Source organism: Coturnix japonica, chromosome Z (assembly GCF_001577835.2).
Source record: "Coturnix japonica isolate 7356 chromosome Z, Coturnix japonica 2.1, whole genome shotgun sequence".
Classification (NCBI taxonomy): domain Eukaryota; kingdom Metazoa; phylum Chordata; class Aves; order Galliformes; family Phasianidae; genus Coturnix; species Coturnix japonica.
Window position 1 is genome coordinate 63,148,368 of NC_029547.1, and position 21,011 is coordinate 63,169,378.

Consider the following 21,011-nt stretch of genomic DNA (forward strand, 5'->3'; position numbering starts at 1 on the left):
TTTTCAATATTTTTATTAAAACATTCTTTAAAAGAGCAGCAACAATGTAAAACTGGTGGGATATTTGATCTTGTTTTATGTGACTAATGCATCGGACTATTTTGCTAGCAGTGGTTGAAGTCCTTAGTGAGTCTCAGTGTGTTCAGCGGAGATTTCTGATAAAATTTCCCTTTTATGTATTTCATCCCTGAAAACTTGTTGACAGATGTGCAGACTGCAAAAAAGCAATGACAAATTTCTCTGCTAAGAGAGTTCCCATGAAAGAGGTGAAAAGATGCGAACAGATTTTTGACTTGAATATCTGATTGCAACTCTACAGCTTTTATTTGAAAATCTGCAAGTAATTTATTTATATTGACTGAAAGTGGAGTCACATGTTCAAATATGTCTACATACATCTGCATTCATGATTTATTTATTTATTTATTTGCAATCTTCCAGCCTGTTCTCAAATTTCAGTAACAGAATGGGAAGCAAGGCTGTATCATTTTCACTGCTCACAGGACTATGTTTAGGCAATGCATCAAAACGTAGGCAATTATCAGCCATAACTTGACTTAGTACTGCACTGCATGGCCTCCATGCCCTGGTTTCAGCCCAAACAGAGTTGATAGGACACCAGTATGCAGTTGTTGTTGAGTGATGGGTGAGAGCTTGGGGCCAGCCCAAGTACAAAACAGGCAGAGACATGGCTTTTACAGCGCAGAGCAGGGGACACCTGTATTGCAATGCAGCTGTGGGCCATCCAACTGGACACACCTAACCTAATCTTTAAAATACATAAAAAATACTAACCAGAAAAGTTTATTTTTTACTTCAATTAATCTCTTGACTTCTGCTTTCTGATCTAAGATTTTTACTGAGTAGTTCACAGGCCTCTTTTCTGACTAATTAGAAGTAATTCAGAACTAAGGAACTTTAAAAAGTTCATTATGTTTTCCTCAATCTACATGCAAATGGAAGTATTTGCTAGTGACAGATCTCATTTGCCATAGTTAGTTGTAACTTCTAACTTTTTTTGTGTACTGATTTTCTTGTACTGTTTAGTTGAATAATAAGAGAAGCCCAGTGACGAGCGTTCTGGTGAAGGCATTAAAAAAGCAAAAGGCTTAGGAGTCAGAATGTGTTCACAGCCAAAGTATGGCTAATTCCTACTCAGAATCAATACAACAATAAGGCACAGACCATAAAAAATCTACATGGTGTGACTATGCTCAGATCATAGATAACGTACTCAGTAATTACAAAGAATAAAACATTATAATAAATCCTCTCTTCACCTAAAAGAAAATATAATTCTACCAGGAATAACATCCTATGATGATACTAATTACTTCTTAAAGTAATTGCTACAATAGAATTCTGCTAGTATTTCCAAAAAATGTATTTGCTCACTCCAGTGGAAACAACAGTTTATTAGGAAACACTTTTCATATGAATTACATTCCTGTATCTGCAGAGAAGCATATCATTTTCATTCTCTGAAGCTGCTTTAACAGTTATCAGCTTCTGGAATTTATTTCCAAATGCATACACTGTGACAGCTAAGAAGCAAAGGAAAAACTAAAGAAGCACTGGGCAGAAAATACTGCCCCAAATCACCTTCCAGCTCTTCATGTTTTTGTTAACAGTCACAAATATGCAGCTATACTTCAAGTCCACAGCTTTAACATCCCATCACTTTGTGCCTACTTCTCTGGCCTTAACAAAAGCTGCTTAAACAGAAAGTGATGTTCTCCTATTGCTTGGTCGTGGAAAAACTTGTTCTTGACTCTGTTGTTCCATTCTACAGCCTTTATGATAACTTTCTGGCAAATTACATACAGGAAAAAGAAAGCAATTCAATAAGCAGTTCAGTAACTGATAGTTACTCTTTGGGACCAAATAAACCTACTCCAAAACCTGGATATCATATAGAATTCAGTCCAAAGCTTAAAACTCTACAGATTTCCTTATCTGGAGAAGACATGATACACATGTTTTGGGAGCTAAGCTTTGACAGAGTGCAAAAGGTAGAAAAATTTTACTTTTGTTATGATGCTTTTTATTCTTAGTACTAGAGAAGTCTGAAATATAAGAAGTCACCCAGAACCTAAGAGAACAACAGTACCTAAGCTTTAATGCTACTTTTTAAATCAAAATTAATTTAGTCTTAAATCTGATTTAGTGAAATCAAGTCAATAGCTGGCTGTCATTTGTATTCAAAAACTATGAATTGCTTTACACAGTGTTTGTCAGAAGGAGTCATGTCAGTGAAAACTGCCCTTTTCACATGTAGCTGCAAAAACATTAAAGGTTGCAGGGAGAAAATCATGTGGCATATTTTACTCATCGTCTGAAAGGTACTAATAGTCCTTGGGGCTATTGTGTAATTAGGGTTCATCAATCCTAATCAGCTTCATCACTAAAACCACCTAAGGTCAGAATGGATGAGAGCAAGGTAAGGTTGCTTCATCAGAAATATATTTCAGGGAAAGAATCAAAGCAGTTATATTTGAGGAGCAGTGTTTGGTTGATATGCCATAGGCTACCATACAGACTGTGAAATACATAATCAAGAGACACAAGCTTACCATAGCTTGGAGGCATCACATTGCTAGAACGGAGGTGGAGGGCAAAGGAATCCTCCTCTATGCCCACGTGAATTGTGCAACTGCTACACAACATGCCCTAGAATGAGCAGCAGGGTGCTAGCTGGCAGGCTGGAGTACTTAGCTATGTCTCACAAAAAGGAGAAGGATTAAGTCTGCTTCCTTTTGCCTGGCAGCACTGGCAGCCAGTATTTATGTGTCTCCTTCTTTGACCTGAGGCAGTGTCTCTGCATGGCTCCTAAGCTCAACAAGGCATAGCTAAGGTCAGGATTTTAAAAGGTCATGTTTAATAGAATTTGAAACGTGCATAGCATTGAACACTGGTTCAGTTAATTTGTGTTCTAGAGATATTTCTAGTGCAATATCCAGAGGAACAATGCCAGAAAAGAGAGTGAACAGGCCCAATAGAGTACAGTATTTTTCAGAATTCTTAATGCTGGGCACACAAGAGGGAAATTGGCTTTCAGCAGTTGTTTGTAAACACCAATTTGCCTTTGCACTCAAGCGATTACCCTGGAAATAGGAAGAGAAAGAAATAATGATGCAAAGATCTTCAAGAACATTAATTTGGGGGGATTTTGCAAAATAACCTAACATGCTCACACTAAATAATTTCTAAATAATTTTTATATTTTGCAAGCAACAACAAAACCTAATAAATCTAAAGCTAGTATTTGAAATCAGAGATTATCTAACACTGTGTTTTCTCTAGAGGCAGCACAGGAACAGAAAGTGAGAGGTAGTCATTCTTTATTCCTTTTTTCTTCAGGAAAAAGGAGTTTCTTTTACATGTCATACTTTCACAGTGCTTTAACTTGGTTCACTTGCAGAGTTTCATTAAGGAGCAGAAAATCAGGGCTCTCTTCAACATAAATGATTCAAATGAAAAGAAAAACATTCTTTTTACTGAAGAAATTTACTTTTAGACTGGCAAGTCTGAAAAAAAAATTTACAAACTGATAAGCACTTCTTGCCAGTGAGAAACCATGAAAATGTTTAGAAATTAGCTTTCATTAAAGGCTGGCCTTTTGTAGCATACCATGGCTAATGTTTGTCTCACTAAAAAGCGTAGCTCAGGAAAGTATTTATTTCATAATAAATGAAGTATCCCTTGAGACTTATTCTTCACTTTTTAATATGTACATGTGCTGTCATTTTCTGTAGGCTAATGACATTTTGGTCTGGTTATCACTCAAAATCATCTGTCCGTTTTCTGGTTTAACATTTATTTGTCCCTTTACAGACTTTTTAACTAAGACTCACTTTCTGCAAATGTTCTAATGCAGGCAGTATTTCAAGCAGCTATTTGTAAATCCATCCTTAACACACTTCCTGTCTAGTTGACTGTGCACACACTTACGACACATGATCTCTAGCACATGCATATAAATGTGCTTTTCTCTTTTACATATATGGGCATAAGTGTAACATTCGTGTGTAAATGCAGAGTGTTAAGCTACTGTAAGACAGCAAACAGCAAACATTCCCATTGTTATCTACCCATAGTAGGGGGCAAGGACAAGACTTCACATTATTTCCACATCTGATACTTCATGCATAATGTAGGCACATTTGGCAACAGCTTAACCAATGGATCAGGAGAAGCTCTTTGCTTTGAGAATCACAATTGAAGATATAACACATTTTTCAGATGAGCAGTTTAATCTGGTACAGAGTTAAGACTCTAAACATTTCATTTGGCATTCAGAAGAGGACTGTTAAAGTAGAGACTGTATTTGAAGGCCCTGCAGTTCAAATATTCATTCTTCCCTCAGGAGCACTGGCACTGCAATCTTCACACGTAAAAGCCAGGTTCTCCTAGCCAGCCCAGCTCATCTGGCCATCAACCTCTTTTGCTGCCAGGACAACAATGATTGAGTTGCCTTTCCTATTCTGGTGTTCAGTGACATTGCAAATGCATGGCATATGCTATGTGGCAAAATTACAGCTTCATTTCTTCTAGGATTTTATATTTTTATTAGCTGTTTCATGACTCATTTTGCAAGCTGCAAGCATCAAATAATTACAGTGCTAATTCTCTTGGTACTCAGAAAAGTCTCTAATGATTACTGTTTGATTTAGATAATGCAGATTATAACATACAAATAAGATGATAAATCCACAACACAGTTAGTAAAACATTTTGTAAAACTGCTTATTTTTGTAAAAATAGGCTTGCCTGAAGAGACGTTAAAAATAAAAAGACTTTAAGTTTCTTATGGAATGCAGAACTTAAGAAACAGTGAATTTAATGATTGCTTCTGTTTGCAGTTCTGTGTTGAACTTGTGGAAAACTTATTGACATTCTACTGCTGTTTCAGTACTGAATCAAAGCAACCTCACTCAAAGAAAAAGTGTGCTGTCTCAAAGAAAGCACAGATTCAAGAAGCTCCCAACAGAAAATACTGAGTAAGATGGAAGAGGCTGCCCAGGGAGGTGGTGGAGTCACTGTCCTTGGAGGCAATCAAGAAACAAGTAGATGTTGTACTGAGGGACAAGGTTAGTGGGAACTATTAGTGATAGGTGGATGGTTGGACTGGATGATCATAGAGGTCTTTTCCAGTCTTGGTGATTCTATGGTTCTATGAAAGATGTCATCCACAACATAAAGAAAGAAGACACCAGTTGCAGGAAACCAGAAGGAACACATTTTATTCTTATGCCTTGCTCTGAGAGTTCCCTGCAACACAGTCCTCAAGGACATGCACTTTCATCATCACAGCATCACCCCTAGCTAGTGCTCACAGTTCTGGCAAACACTGACCTTGAGACTTTATGTAGGAAACTGTGTATTTTAGTTTAAAAATAAACACTCAGCAGCATAACACATTGAAACCTTCATCTCCAGCAACTGTAGAGTAATTATCTAGCCAAACACCCCTTTTTTTAATGAGACCACTTTCTACCACAGGACTACTCCATAAGCTCTGCCACACCTTGGTCACACACTGCTTTAAAACTGACCACAAAAGCCATAATTAGTCTGAAATTTGCTATTAAATTTCATCCTTGCACTATCTGCAGTGTAAGTTCACCTCATTTTGAAATCATTCAGACTATCCATCCTCAGGAGAAAGATCTATTTAAGAGCACCAGCTCTGACAAGCATTCTGTAACCATATTTACACGGTGTTCTAAGAACCAAGCATGTTTCAATATAATCAAACAGTATTCTTTTGACAACTTGAAATAAAACATGGTTAATATTTCCTGTTGCTTTAAAGATATTTTGTTTTTGTTTTTGTTTTTTTTCAAGAAGTGAAATGTGTTCGTCGCCAGAAACATACATTAAAATGTTTTATGCTAAGAAGTGTGTAGATTTCACTAACCAATAAACATAACCAATGTGGAAATTATCAACTAAGCTTCTAATAGTATACTAGCATATCTGCATGGAAATCTTGCCTGCATTACTAAGAAGACTGATTGGCTTAATTTTCCTCTTCACATTTGATCCATAAATACACTTTCACAATAGGCATTAGCTTAGTGCCATAAGGAGTATTGGAATAGGTTTTGAAAGGCACAAACAGTATTCTTACACAAGAATTTGAATTATTCTGTTATATGTAATAACGGTAACAACATTATGATTTCTAAATGGGAAACTAGTTCAGTTTTCATACATGAAAAAGAAGGTTAAGCTACGTTAGCTATGTGTACATAGGTTTGCATTTCAGATGGCTTTTTGAAATCAACAACGCAAACTTTTTATTCCTCCAGCTCAGCCATGGTCAGCTGATACAGTAAAAGAGTCCTAGTTTTGTGTCAATATTAAAACCACTAATGATTTCTGATAATCTTTTAGAACTAAAATCAAACATGCTCACACATAGAGCTTTGAAAAAGCAGGCTTTTAAGAAAGTCAGAGATCTTTATCACAGGTTATGAACCTGGATTGAAAGACAAGTGTTTTTCACACACTGTCTCAACTGCTAATGGATACAGACGGATGCTATTTACGAGCATTTTAGCTCTGAGTTAGTGAGAATCCGAATGGCCATGGATATTTGCCTCATTACTGTTTATTTTGACTGTGCAAGACCCGAATAACCTTGAGTTCAGGACTTGAGCACTTTTTCCATTACCAAAGCTCTGTAGAGAATGTTAAAATTTTTGACCTTTGGCCACCTGCAAATACTGTGTCGATGTTCGCAATCAGACACTTCCTTCAGCCTAATTCTTCCAGAAAAGCAAAGTTCTGAAACTTTCACAAGCACCGTTTTTGAAAGCCAGTGGCTGCTGCAGACATTCACTCACTGTTCTGTAGTAATTCAAGTATTTACAGACAGATAAGACCTGCTTTTGAACTTAGAGCAGGTTGGTAAATTTTTATAGTTGAAATGCTAAGATAATTATCTTCCAGTGTAACCTCTGGGCACAAGCTTGACATCTCAATGAAGTTTCATCAGTCTAAACATGTTTAAATATATACAGCACTTCAAAGCATACAGCTAAGGTGGCATAACTGTTTAACAGCTCCAATCCAGTGAGCAACTCAAAATTTATCATCAACAATGTAAAATTTGAACACAAAGTTTTCCACATATATTTATATACTTTTTTTACTGCAGTCATTTTCAGAACAGTCCAGCAGTAATATTAGTAGTCTTGCTATGAATGCTGTCACCAGAGAAAAATATGCAAAAAAAAAACAACCCAACAGTGTATATATAACACACACAAGCAACTCCTGATGTTTTGTTGGTAGTAATGTCACAGTTCCCAAGATCATCCATTTTCTTCTCTTTTCTTTTAACCCATTCCTCTACTCCATCTGCTTTCCTTACATAATAATAGCAAATTATTCTCCACTCCTCTGGGACCTCTGGCATATCTGTTTAACCAAGAACATATTTATTATTAATATGGTGTAAACCTGTCACTTTCTTGTGTCACTCCAGCAACATCTTCTTTTTTGTTACAGGTATGTTCTCCAGTGTAATTTGCAGCCTTACGGTATACTCCCAACAACCAGAAATGGTTTTGCAAACTGCTGTCCCAGGTTAACACTTCCCAGTTCCAGTGCCAGATGAGCTTATACTCTACTCTGATGCGTAACAATCCAGTTACTTATTGTTGATACTTGTCCTACTGGGAGAAGTTTGTTTTTATTTAACTGTATGAAAATGCATCTAAATGATTCGCTCTGCTGCATACAGTTTCCTGGATTGCTTTGCCTTCTGCTCACCCTACACCACCACCAATTTCACTCATTTAAAAATTTTAAAAAACGAATTTAAGAGTAAGCTTACCTTAGAGTAGTAAATATGTCTACTTACATGATCGTTCATATATTCGCTACCTATATTCTCTTTCAAAGGTGATTAAAATTTTAAGCCTTTAGATATTACGAGAATAGAAGCGTAACATCAAAGCTCTGTTTTGTTTTCTCACAAGAATGCCTGATAAACTGATCATGAAATTGAATGATTTTTCAGAGCTTCTGGCAATGTTATGAGTCATCTGTTTGTTCTCCTCTTGTTCTTTTTCCAAGAGTAGTAATTCACCATTGTGAATCACCATTCAGGATTTAAATGTTTCTGATGAATCATGCTTAACCTTATAGAAAGAAGAATGTTTAGACTACATAAATTGTGCACTTTAACCATGGTGTGTTTAGAAATCATTGACCGGAACACAGAAATACATATAAGAGTGATGAAAAAAAATCAAATGCTGAACTGTTGCCCCTACTTTAAACTCTGCATAAGCAAATCCATCACCATCCTCTTGATTCAGTTTAAAAACAGTGGTCAAAGTATACATCAAGGAGAACTCCATTACAATTATTTTCTATCTCTGCACTCAACTGATTGACAAAATTAAGAACAAAAATTTTTATCATCATGTTCTCCATCTGCAAAGCCTGAAAGTTTAAATAAATCACACGAATGAAACACCAGAATTTGTATCCAGAGATTAAAAACAAATTAAGGGATTTGAGAAATTTTATTTTTATTTAATTTCATTTTAGAAATTAAACACACTTAGATCCACTGTTCAGGAAAATTTATTGCATTACATTTCCTTTCATCTGCTTTTCTTTGCACTGTGTTATTCAGTGCTAAGAGTCTGCCTTCTGTTCCAGAAATTCCCTGTGAGGAAAAGATGTTCATGATCAGCATTCATTCCCACCTGACTGCATGGAGTACCTGCAATAAATGGAAAAACAGAACTGCCCTCTCTGTTTCTGAATTTCCAATCAGATTTGGGAGAAGGTCTAGGTTATCTGAACAATGAGCATCAAAGAGCCTGAGATGTGCAAATGGCAAAAAATGGCTTTCTGGAAGCATATCTTCCAAGCAATTTATTTTCTCCAAGGGGCATGACGGCAGAGATACTGAACACAAGCTACACCTGTACACAAGAAACACAATCTTGATTTGTCAGCAAGAGGACTATGACTGTTCTCAGAAGCTCCTGGCATTTTGTCTAACTGATGAACCCTTTTTTTCCAGTACTGAGCACATCAAGAGCAAGTTCTGTCTAAGTCATAGAATCACAGAATCACAGAATCACAGAATGACCCGGGTTGGAAGGGACCTCAAGGATCATGTAGTTCCAACCCCCAAACTCAGTCACCAAAACAGGGACAACTGAAAATTCATAGAATCATAACATGGCTTGGATTGAAAGGAACCTTAAAGACCATGTAGTTCCAACACACAGATGTTGGCAGGGCTGCTTGTTCAGGCTGCTCAGAGCTCCATTCACCCAGGACTTTTGTGAAAGAAAGAATGCCATGAAGAAATAAAGCAACAATATATCATACCTGCATCTGCAAGGGGTGTGTGTAAGCTTTAGTTTCATTAGTTATAATAAGACTTCAAACAGAATTTACAAATGCTACTTAAGGTATTCCTAATAAAAGCAATTTATAGTTACATTAAAACACAGTTTTCTTCCTTTAACTCTCTGCTGGGATGTAAAGAGAGGTCACTGAATTTTGTGCATATACTGCAGGATATCTGAATTACAAAGTGCAGAATGAGTAAGGTTCAAGGACATTCAGATGAAATCATCTATCTTAGCAACTCATGATTTAGTTAACTTTAAAAGTTTTAAATTCCTTTATTAAGACATGGCTGAAAGAAAACCTTAAGCATTTATGTTGAGGTGAAATTTACAACTGAAAAAGTAACAATGGAGGGAGGTTTCTGGTATGTCTTATGCAAAATACCACCAGTGTAAGACCCTACAAAAACACTTTATTTGCTCATTTAAACTTCTATAACGAATCTGGATAGAATGACAACATAGTTTTGTACCCTAAGCTGCTGTGTATCAGGGTGTCTGCAAAATGGACAAAGAGAAAATGGAATTAGTAAATCCCTCATATTCAAATCTAAGTCTACCAACAGTTATAAATATTGGGTAGATCACCACATGCATGAAAATGCATAATTTATTGTCACTACATGAAACAATGTCTTCTAATTCCATAGTATTTCAGCCTCAAGAAGAATATAATAATTCCAAGTTTGTTAGGGTCCATGCTACAAGATGATAGCTCATTACTAACTGTGTAAAGTACTGTAAAGTACTGCAATGTACATTTAATAGGCAAAAGAAAAAAAAAAATAAAATCTTAGATTGTGAACTGTGTCTTCCATATTCTGCATTAGTGCCCAAAGCCTTTGGAAAACCACCCTCAAACTGAAAAGTGTGAAAAACCAACACAAGTGATCATCAGAAGTATTTTTAAGAAGATAAATCGTGTGTAACTGAGAAGTGTGGCCACAATGACTGTGATAATTACAAAATCTACATAATCTTACATGCATCATAAACTAAATAATCTGGAAAATATCTCCAATTACCTTTCAAACCAAGTCACAACAAAGAAAGCAGAGGTTTATTACTTGACAGGAAATGCTCTAATGATCTCCAGTCTATTCCATGTCAGTATGTTATTATAGCTTAATTTCCTTTCTGTAAATATATCCAGATTTATAGCAGAAGTAAATGGCATTGAAAAAATGTGACATTATATCACACTACCATTTGATATAAAATGGTGCTTACCACTGAACATATGATAGCCATAGACCAGCCTTCTCACTATATTTCATTTCTTCATTTATTGAATATGTTTCCAGAGGGCAAATCTGGCTCCCTATCCACTCTGAATTACTTTTCATCTCTAAAAGAAGGTCATATGGATCCCACAAGTGAAATTATTCTCAAGTTATACCCTTCATTTTCAGAACACTTTTAGGACCAAATATTGAGGATAGTGAAAAACAAACTTAGCCACTACATGACAGTGGTCTAATCTTCTATCATGAGACACAAAAATAATAACCTGTCAAAAAAAAAAAAAAAGTGCTGTATAAATAAAACAGTTAAGTAAGAAAAATAAATAGAAATTGAACAGAAGAAATCACACAGTATTTCAAGTATAATCAAAGATGGATACATACCTCGAGCACACAGAATTTGAAAGGTTTTTAAGTCAAAAGGCAATAATGAGCCCTGTTTTAATATACTACCCACCTTTCAACTTCATATTATTATAGTTGTAATTAGTTCATTCAATATAAAACAGATTGCTTTATGTTCTCATGACTTAAATTAGATTAAATGAAACATGGACCAATGAAATTAGTGAATCTTATATCTGTTACAGATCTCAATATAAAAGTATCAACAAAGAAAAAAGGAAGGAAAAGGAAATGCACAAGTTAAAGCCAAGGCCAAAGGAAGAGAAAAGATGAAGGAAAAGACAGACACGCTGGGAGGGGAAAAGTAGCTTTTTGTTGTCAGTTTACATATCTAAAATAGCACACTGAGATAATGCAGAAGCAACCATTTAAAAGACATACTGAACCTCGAATATAGCTTCAAAAAATGTTTTCTTCCCATTCAGCTAACATAAGAGCAATATCTTTTTTTAAATTATTTTTATTTAAGATAAATAACCAATTGATTTTCTGATTAAGCTCAGCAGCTGCAGAAGGGTCCTGCACACTCAGGGGGTTTCCACCTCCTCATCTGCCACACTTGAGGTGGACAGCCAGACCACTGGGACAGAAATCTTAAGATCTACCTACCAGACAGTACATTTATGGCAGAGGTCCCTGTCCTGTGACCCTCTCAGCACTCACATGATCTGCTGGCCAGATCATGACAACACCACAGGCATGGAGCACCCACCACACAGGTGTTCCCCCCAGGCTGCAAGGGGCAGTTGTTTTTGATGTTTTAACTGGGTTTTGGCTTTGGATGGGAAAGGTCCACGTAAAGTACCAATAGTCCTAGCTAGACCCAGGCTTTGATGCTCTCCATTTGTAAAGCTAATTAGCAGCGGTTACCTGAGTTACTTTAGTACTGCTTACTGGCTTCCTCCCCAGACATGTTTTAAGGACACTGAGTAGTTAAAAGTTAATTGGCATTTCATTTTTTCCCCCCCCTGAAATCCCTAAGACTTTAAATAGAGCTGGTAGGATCCTGGACTAAGCTAGGAGTGATTTCACATAGGTGTCCATTCTGCCAAGTGCCTGTGCTATGTTTTTCCAGTATATTTCAGAACTAGGTTATCACTGACAGCTGGACAAACATAGTTCAAAATCTAGTTTGAGATGTGCTTTCAGGTAGAATCTTTCTACCCATGATACTTAGAAATATCTGAAATGACAATCTTTCTCTTCTCAAAATGAGTTGAACACTGAAGCTGAAAACCATATTTCTTTTCCATCACATAAGCCTCCTTGTTTACTTGTCATAGATTCTCCGACTGATTTCATTTCCTATATCAAGCAAATCAACTGTCTTGCAGGAGGGCTTAGTCATCTGGGAGAGAAGTCACAGCCATGAATCCTTTTGTTGCTTACTGATCACACACCATAGTGAGAACTGACCTTGCACTGATCTCCAAGGTGGTATTTCAGGGTCAATTTCACACTGAGGCAATCAGATACATGGCTTCTAACAGTGTATGAGCCCAGTTGCCAGCACCTGAGAGCTTTATGTGTCATTTTCTTCTCGGCTTCATGAAAGCGTCCTAAGGCTGGAAGGGGCAGAGTGTAAGCAGCACATGACACCTATTGGCCATTCTTGCACTGAGGTCCCCAAGTGTGATAACAGAAGAATTCTTTTAGAAAAGGATCCAGAGTATAGTTTTCATTTCAGAACAATCAGTTTTAATGCTTACTACATGAAAACTTTGGGCTATGGTTTTCACTGGCTAAAAAGGTGCCTCAAATTAGGCGTGTCATGCTGCTATTGGTACATCTCGTTCCTAGTACCATTTGTCCCCATAAGGACACATTTCACAGTATTCTGTTCTTCTGAGACTTCACGTGCCTGCAAGAAAACAACTCTTCAAACTGCTATAGAGCTTTCCTCCTGTATCTTAGCCCCCTTCTGGCTGAATGATTATTGTTCTCTGCATGTAGCACTTCTAAGTTAATCACAGCACACAGCTCAAAACCATGGTACCCAAAGCACTGAATTCTAACTGCAACACTTGGAACAATTATAGGTAATTTGAAACCTTTAATTTTACAATTGCCTAGCTAAATCCTCTAAAATGATAAGTATCTTTTTGCAAATGATGCTGAAATTCATTCTGTTGTGGTTGTTAATATTTAAGTTTGTGGGCCCCGCTAGCACTAATAACCACTCGCAGAATGAGTGGTTGTGAGTTCGCTATGTTTATTATTTGAAGTCATTTGTAAATAATAATGAAAATCTTTTGGACAAAGCTCTATGATTTCATTTTCTTCAATTTAGTTGAATTCTATTGCTCATAAATAGTACTACAATTAGTGTACTAGAATCTCTAGACTGTTATAAAAAAATATGCAAAGCCTTTCATTTTCTTGCCAATTAAATAAAGTCAAAGGAGGAGTTCTCCAAGGCCTAAAGATTAAAAACTGCATAGCTTATGTATTTTTCCAAGCCCCCTAACTAGAATCCAACTACAGCAAGATACAATTTTGTTCAGAAACACACTCATATTCGATGACCATTTTTTTTTCATCATAATGCATTTGACATCTGTCAGGAAATACTGAACAGTGGCCATCTGAAATCAGCTTAATGATGAGACGTTTTCTCATCCTATGGGGACATCCCACTGGAGAGATTTCCTTGATATTTGAATACTGTAGATGACAAGGTTACTGGGATTCTTCATTCAAGATTTTATTTTTCACAAGCCCATACACGACAAAATGAGTAAATAATATGAAAGCAGTAAGTTCTCCCTGAGCCTCCTCTTCTCCAGACTGAACAGTCCCAGTCCTTGGCCACTCCTTATAAGACTTGTGCTCCAGAAACCCATACAGCTCCATTGCCCTTCTCTGAACATGTTCCAGGGCCTCAATGTCTTTCTCGTAGTGAGGGGTCCAAAACTGAGCACAGTACGTGAGGTGTGGCCTCACCAGGGCAGATTACAGAAGGATGATCACTTGAACTCCTGCTGGCTGCACTGTTTCTGTTAGAAGGCAGGATGCCATTGGCCTTCTTGGCCACCTGGTTACACTGATAGCTTATGCTCAGCTGAGCATCGACCAATACTCCCAGGTGCACTTCCTCTACACAGTCTTCCAGCCACTCTGCCCCAAGACTATAGTGTTGCCTAGTGTTATGGCCAAAGTGCAGGAGCTGGCACTTGGTCTTGTTGAATTTCATCCCATTGGCCTCAGCCAAATGACCTGTGCTGTCCAGATTGCTCTGTAGGGTCTTTCTACTCCCAGGCAGATCAACAATTCCTCCCAACTTGGTTTCATCAGGAAACTTTCTGACAGTGCACTCAGTGCCTTCATCCAGCACAGTACTGAACGGGACAGACTACAGTACTCACCACTGGGAAAGATCATTTTTGATTTGTGAAGCTTGATACCTTCTTACTGAAGAAGCACCTACTGAATCCTACATGGAGTAATGGGAAGGCTCATGCTCCAGCTGCCAGCTAGCCTGCTTCTTCATCACCCAGCTTCAGGGAAACTAGCAGTTATGAATACCATCATAATGACAGCATCAGTCTGCCTTTTTGAGCTTGGAGTGTATAGATAAGCGTATTTTAGTTAGTTAGCCAACTGCTCAGAGTTTGCCTCTGCAGGGAAAAGTGGCAGGGAGATCTTCTAATGGAGGGCTGGCCATTTCTCACCTTCTGACAGCACACTTGGAGAATTCCTAATGAGTCAGGTGATAGGACATAACTTGCAGTTCCAGACCTTGTTCTCAGATTTGGCTATCTCTGAGCATTATGGATTATACTTTAGAAATACCACTGCAAGATGCAAGTTGTTGTTTAGAAATACACTTTGATTTGAAAAAAGACTAAAAATCAGAAGATTTTTAAGAACAGTAAATAATAACTATAAGATAAAAACTACTTGCTTATTGTTTATTTATTTCTTCACTATAAGAAGTAAAATGCTGCTTGATAAAGTGAATTATGTCCCTTCTCCCTAAGAAGTGAGAAATTAGTGAATGAAAGCAATGCTGTAGATTTAATAAATATTAATTGTAATGGAACAATTATCTTCTACTAAAAGTATCTTACAGCATTAACAAACTCTGAGCTGTATCTGCATGTATTACATATTGCTTATATTACCCAAGCATTTCAGTAGGTTCTCATCTCAATTTTTACAAAAGAAAATTCTTCTCTAAAATTATAGTAGCCTACAATTTTGCCTTCTGCTTTTTTTTTTTTCTCCTTGTGCTATGCTATCGGGTTTAGCAACTCAGTAGTCTGCCTTTGGGAACCTTCTTGGAATACTCACAGAAGAGCAATCATGATCCAGCTACAGTTTTCAGTTATTCCTTAGTTCTCCAGTTATTACATAATACCCAGGGTTGAGCTGCAGCATTTCCCCTGGTCATCAGGCTCTCTACTGAGGTTTTCTCCTCCACAAGACAGCAAATTCCTTTGTGACCTGCAATCCACACAATCTGCCTTAAGCATTTTGCTTCATCTCCTGTTAATTTCCAGCTTTCTGACTGCCACATCTATCTCATCTCCTTCATGCTGGATAGGGCAGAATCTGCTCTGCTGCTGGCTGCAGAACACTGCTCACACAGCTCCCCCAGGCAGGGCCCCCAGGCAGGGTCCCCTCAGGCCCAGGTGCTGCCTAAAAATTCTGCTAGATCTTGCCTACAATACAGATGAGAGAGAAAAAAAAAAAAAGAGAGAGAGAGAGATTGTAGAGGGAAACAAGCAAACAATGTTCCCAAAAGTGAAGATTAAGCATATGTAATATACAACCACTAACAACAACATAAGTGTATTTCTGGTAGCTATGGATTTCCTCTATGAAGAAAGCAAAGTCCAAACACAAACACTAAATGTCATACGTTTGGAGACCCCAGCAGGTGGTAGCAAATATACAATCAAAGTGAAAAATCCTCAAAATAGTACATAATGTGGAATAAAATAAAGTTTTCAGAGAAAGAATGAAAAAAATGAAAACACTGGGAAAAAAAAAAAAAAAAAAAAAAAAAAAAAAAAAAAAAAAAAAAAAAAAAAGGGGGGCTGACATAATGGTCATCTAAACTGATTTTTTTTCTGCACTCCAAAGTTTTGCAACCACTTATTTCTCTGTGCTGAGCCCTAGACAAAGCAACACAAATTAGGACTGGAAAACAAAACATCCAGTAAGGAATTATTACAAAGCAGTGGTGAAAAAACAGATTTAAACTATAAAAATTTTTATTGTATAAGAATGTAACAACTGAGTCAACAAGCAAGATGAAGTTTTTAATTATGAGGAATTAGTATAAATGAATTCTCTTTTTTATCTTCAGACTGCTTCTTTGTGATTTATTACGTTATCAATTGTAATAGAGAGGAAGGGAGGAGGAAGGTAGAAGGTGGCATTTTATACACATTATAATAGGATAAATGTAAGTAGCTTTCTGTTGTCTCTTGAATCATTGTCATAAGACTTCATACAGTGATAAATGGGTAATTACCTCAGAGGAAAAGAAGCTATCAGGAACTGTAGGAGGCACAAAAAATAAATGCAGATGGAATAGTGGGTTGGAAAGCAGAAAGACAAAAACTCAGTATTGTAGGTAATGTCAGAGGAGCCTTTCCTAATGAGGTGACAGGCTTACAAAGTTCCAATTGAAGGACAGAAAGTATAAGAAGAGCCCAGATAAATAAGCTACTAGTAGCTCATATCTTTTCACATATAAATGACATGAAAGGTTTTGGGTTCTGAACGAGATAAAAAATTAATATTGGTAATAATAGTAGCAAAATCAAATGTTGATTTGATAGTACTCATTCATTAGGGTAATGTGGATATGTATAATAAATAAAACTTTACAATTTCTAAGACTTTCTAATTATATTTAGAATTAAATATGGTATTTCAATCAGTACATACATATGCTCCCTTTGTCTTGCTTTCTTTTAACAGATTTTTTTCTTTATAGAGATGAGTTATGTACAAGATGATGGAAAATATTAATAAACATATAATTTGTGATTGATCTGTGATCCTCTCTTTGTGTTTTCTATATTTTGAAATGCAGACAGGAGTTAATATCAAATCAGGGGAAAATTTCAGAACTGGAGATCCTGTTTGAGTTTCCTAAAGGACAGCCCAAATTCCAGAGGCTTTCAAGAAAGCCAGGTTTAGCTCTGGCAGGGAATTTACAACTGGTTGCAGGTTTGCTCTTTGGGAGACCTAAAAATTACTGTACTCACATAAAATCTATTTACCTCTTCATCAGCAAAATACAGCCTCCTAAACAGACTCATCATTCCCCTGACTGAATGAAGGCTTTTTCTGTGGAGACATCTGCATCTGTCTGTCTTTCTCCCCTAAGGCTCCTCAGCAGTAAGTGGAGATCTACTCAGGCTGATCAATGGGGATTGGGATACTCTCATCTTAAAAAGAGACATGTAAAACAGATCAGCTAAATTAAACTTACCTGTATTAATAAAGCAAGCAATTACACGATGACAAGTCTATTTGCAAACATCTACACAGCAGAACTGGCAGAATTCATGTAATGTTCTGAGTTCAAGAAAAGGACAACTTGCAAAGCACCTCTGCTTTGTTGTTCCCCACCTGAACTCTCTGTTCTGCTCCAAGGCAGATTCCTTTCTTAGCAGATCTATACAGGCAGAATGCTAGAAAGCAGAGTTGAGTCTTTCACCCATTAACTTTACCCACATTCTTTTTAGCTGTTGGTCATTTTCTTTAGTAATTTCAATAAATGAAGAGTTGTGTTTGTCTTTTTACTGCTGAGACAAACACAGACTGCATGTAAGCATTCCTCAACATCTCCTCATTTCTGCTGTAGCAACATTTGTGAAATTTAATAACTGACAGAGATGCATGTGCAAATGTACAGGAAAATATCACCAAGTTCCTTAAAATTCAAATTGCCAGATAAAATATTTGAAATATACAGTAAGGAGAAAAAAGGAAAGGAAAGAGGAAGGGAAGGGAAGGGAAGGGAAGGGAAGGGAAGGGAAGGAAGGGGAAAGGGAAGGGAAGGGAAGAGGAAGGGAAGGAGAAGGGAAGGGAAGGGGAAGGGAAGGGAAGGGGAAGGGAAACGGGAAGGGAAGGGGAAGGGTAAGGGAAGGGAAGGGAAGGGAAGGGAAGGGAAGGGAAGGGAAGGGAAGAAAAGAAAAGAAAAGAAAAGAAAAGAAAAGAAAAGAAAAGAAAAGAAAAGAAAAGAAAAGAAAAGAAAAGAAAAGAAAAGAAAACTTAAAAAACAATGCCATAAATAAAGAAATTCTATACAGACACCTTTTGTTGTTAGCATACTAATGTCACACTTTGGCTATTCTTGTATTACTATGCAAGCTAAATAAAATCATCTGCTTCATCTCTTTTATTATTTTTTTAACTTTTTTGCTTTAACACCAATGTGAACTGCATATAAGGGGAAAAAGGAGTTTTCTAAAGTTGTAAGAAAACGGAAACCCCTTTTACGTTGCAACATTTCTATCAGGGGCATAGGCAGTACGATTGAGTGCACCATAAAGAAGCTGATGGGTGACACCAAGCTGAGTTGTGCAGATGCTGTAATAGAAGGAAGGGATGCCATCCAGACGGGCCTTGTTGAGCTTAAGAAGTGGGTCCAAGTTGACCTAATGAGTTGCAGTAAATCCAAGTGAAAGACGTTGCCTCTTGTTTGTGGTAAACCTGGATTATGGGATGGTGTATGGGCTAGGAGAGTAGATCTGAGGAGAAGGACTTGGGGGTCCAGGTGGACAAAAAGCTGGACACGAACCAGCAGAGTGCTCTTGCAGCCCGAAAGGCCAACTGTACTCTGTGCTGTGTCAGAAGAGGGGTGGCCAGGAGGGAGAGGGAGGTGATTATTCCTCTCTGCTCTGCCCTTGTGAGGACACAGCTGAAGTCTTGAGTCCAGGTCTGAGGCCCCCAGGTCTGAGGCCCCCAATATAAGAAAGATATGGAGCTCTTAGAGAGAGTCCAGAGGAGGGCCATGAAGATGATCAGAGGGCTGAAGAACCTCTCCTATGAAGAAAAGTTGATGGAGCAGGGCTTGTTCGTCCTGGAGAACAGAAGACTGTGAGGTGACCTTATAGTGGACTTCCAGAACATACAGTGTGTTTCTGAACAACATATTACGTGGTCTGATAGTGATGTGACAAGGAAAAACAGTTTTAAACTAAAAGAAGGCAGAATTAGATTTGTGTTAGGAGAAAATTCTTGGAGAGTGATGAGGCACTGGAACAGGTTGCCTGTAGAAGAAGTGGATATCCCATCCCTGGACACATTCAAAGCAAGGATGGGGGCCCGAGAAGCACAGTTTAATGTTTGGCAACATATTTCCATGGCAGAAGGGTGGAACCAGATGATCTTTAAGGTTCATTCTGACCAAAGCAGTTCTATAATCATATGAATTAATGACATAGGAAGAAAATGAAGATGTTGCATTTCTGAAAAAGAATTTGTTTAACAGTCATTACCTGTCATGAAATGGAAGAAACCACAGTGTTACAGCAATATAATTGCTGATGGCTTCAGTATCTCCGGTCTTTATTGACACCATCTGGGACAAATTCACAGTTAATAGTTACAGAACCTCTCCCCGCTGGTCCTGAGAATTTTCTAGTCCTTGTTCATGCTGCAGTTTGAAAACGCTCAAAAATGCTTCTACTGTTAAGGTTAAGTACACTGTAGCCATCAAGTTGAGAAAAAATTACGGTCTGACTACATCTGACTACATATGTAAGACCAGATGGTCTGCTCATGAGCTGAAATCGTAAAAGCAACAACTCATGAAGGAGCTGATCCTCTAGTAGAAAATGCTAACTGTTCATTTCCATACACTTTTTTTTTTTCTTATTTTTTGTCTTTTTTTCTTGAGGTTATGGAAAAATGAAGCAAGGTGTAGTTAAGCCTGAACTGAACAACAGAGTATACTCGCCACTCAGGTTTGTATTATGACTTTAAACTTTGTAGGTTAGGACCTGCTCAGATTGGCCTGGCACCACATTGCTTCCCTTCTCCTGTGCTTTGACTTCACCCCTAAGAGCTGTTAAAACTACATGTCATCACCACCCATCAAGATCAGGATGAGTACTGAATGTGCACAGTGCTCTATTCTCCAGTTACACAGACCTCAAAAGGCATTCAAAATACAGGTTGAGCTTGCCATTTCTGTTGAGAGAATGAACAATTCATCCTAGCTATGCAGGTAGTTTTGAGGAGTGTTTTTAATATTATCTGCAGTCCATAAAGGTGTATTTATTAATATCAGTGATAGCTATGTTCTTCAAATCTATGTGTAGACTTCCACATTTTCTTTCTGATGACTATGCTTAGAACTAATGACAGTCTCACTAGGAAGCAAAAGAGATGTTTTACAGATATGTTCTATGTTCTGATTTTTTTCAAGTGGAAAAAAACGTGTTTTATGAAAGTTTTGTTTTTTTTTTTTTTTTTTTTTTTTTTCCTTTTGCCTAGAAACATAGGATAGGACAAAATCTGTTATGCTGTGGAGACTTAATAAATCTAATTCCATTATTCAGGTAAATACATCACCATCATACATAACAGTTGCTCCACAATATTAAATGAATATTTGTAGATGCTTGCTGTTTCTGCCATTTCTTTTGAGCCCCTCTATACTTTTTCTTCCTTTTTCCTTCTTCCTTCCCCCTTCCTGGACTCTGGTCCTACCCTCTCTGCTGTGCACTTTCTCTTTTATTAATCTGCTTCCTTGAAGTTTCTCTCTCTTCTCCTTAGATCCTTGCTCTTATTCTGAAGGACACCATTTCACCTGTGGTTCCCTCTAGTTTCTCTCCCACCTGATGCTCTATTACCCGTTGTAAGACAATAGTCCTGCTGTTTTCTCTCTTTGACAAGTTTTTTCCTGCAAAAAGCTTTTGGGAATTCTGTGCCCTTCCTTTTCACAGAGCTATAAGAGAAATACATTTCCCAACGCTTCCGTGAAAGCAGTCCCAGTAACAGC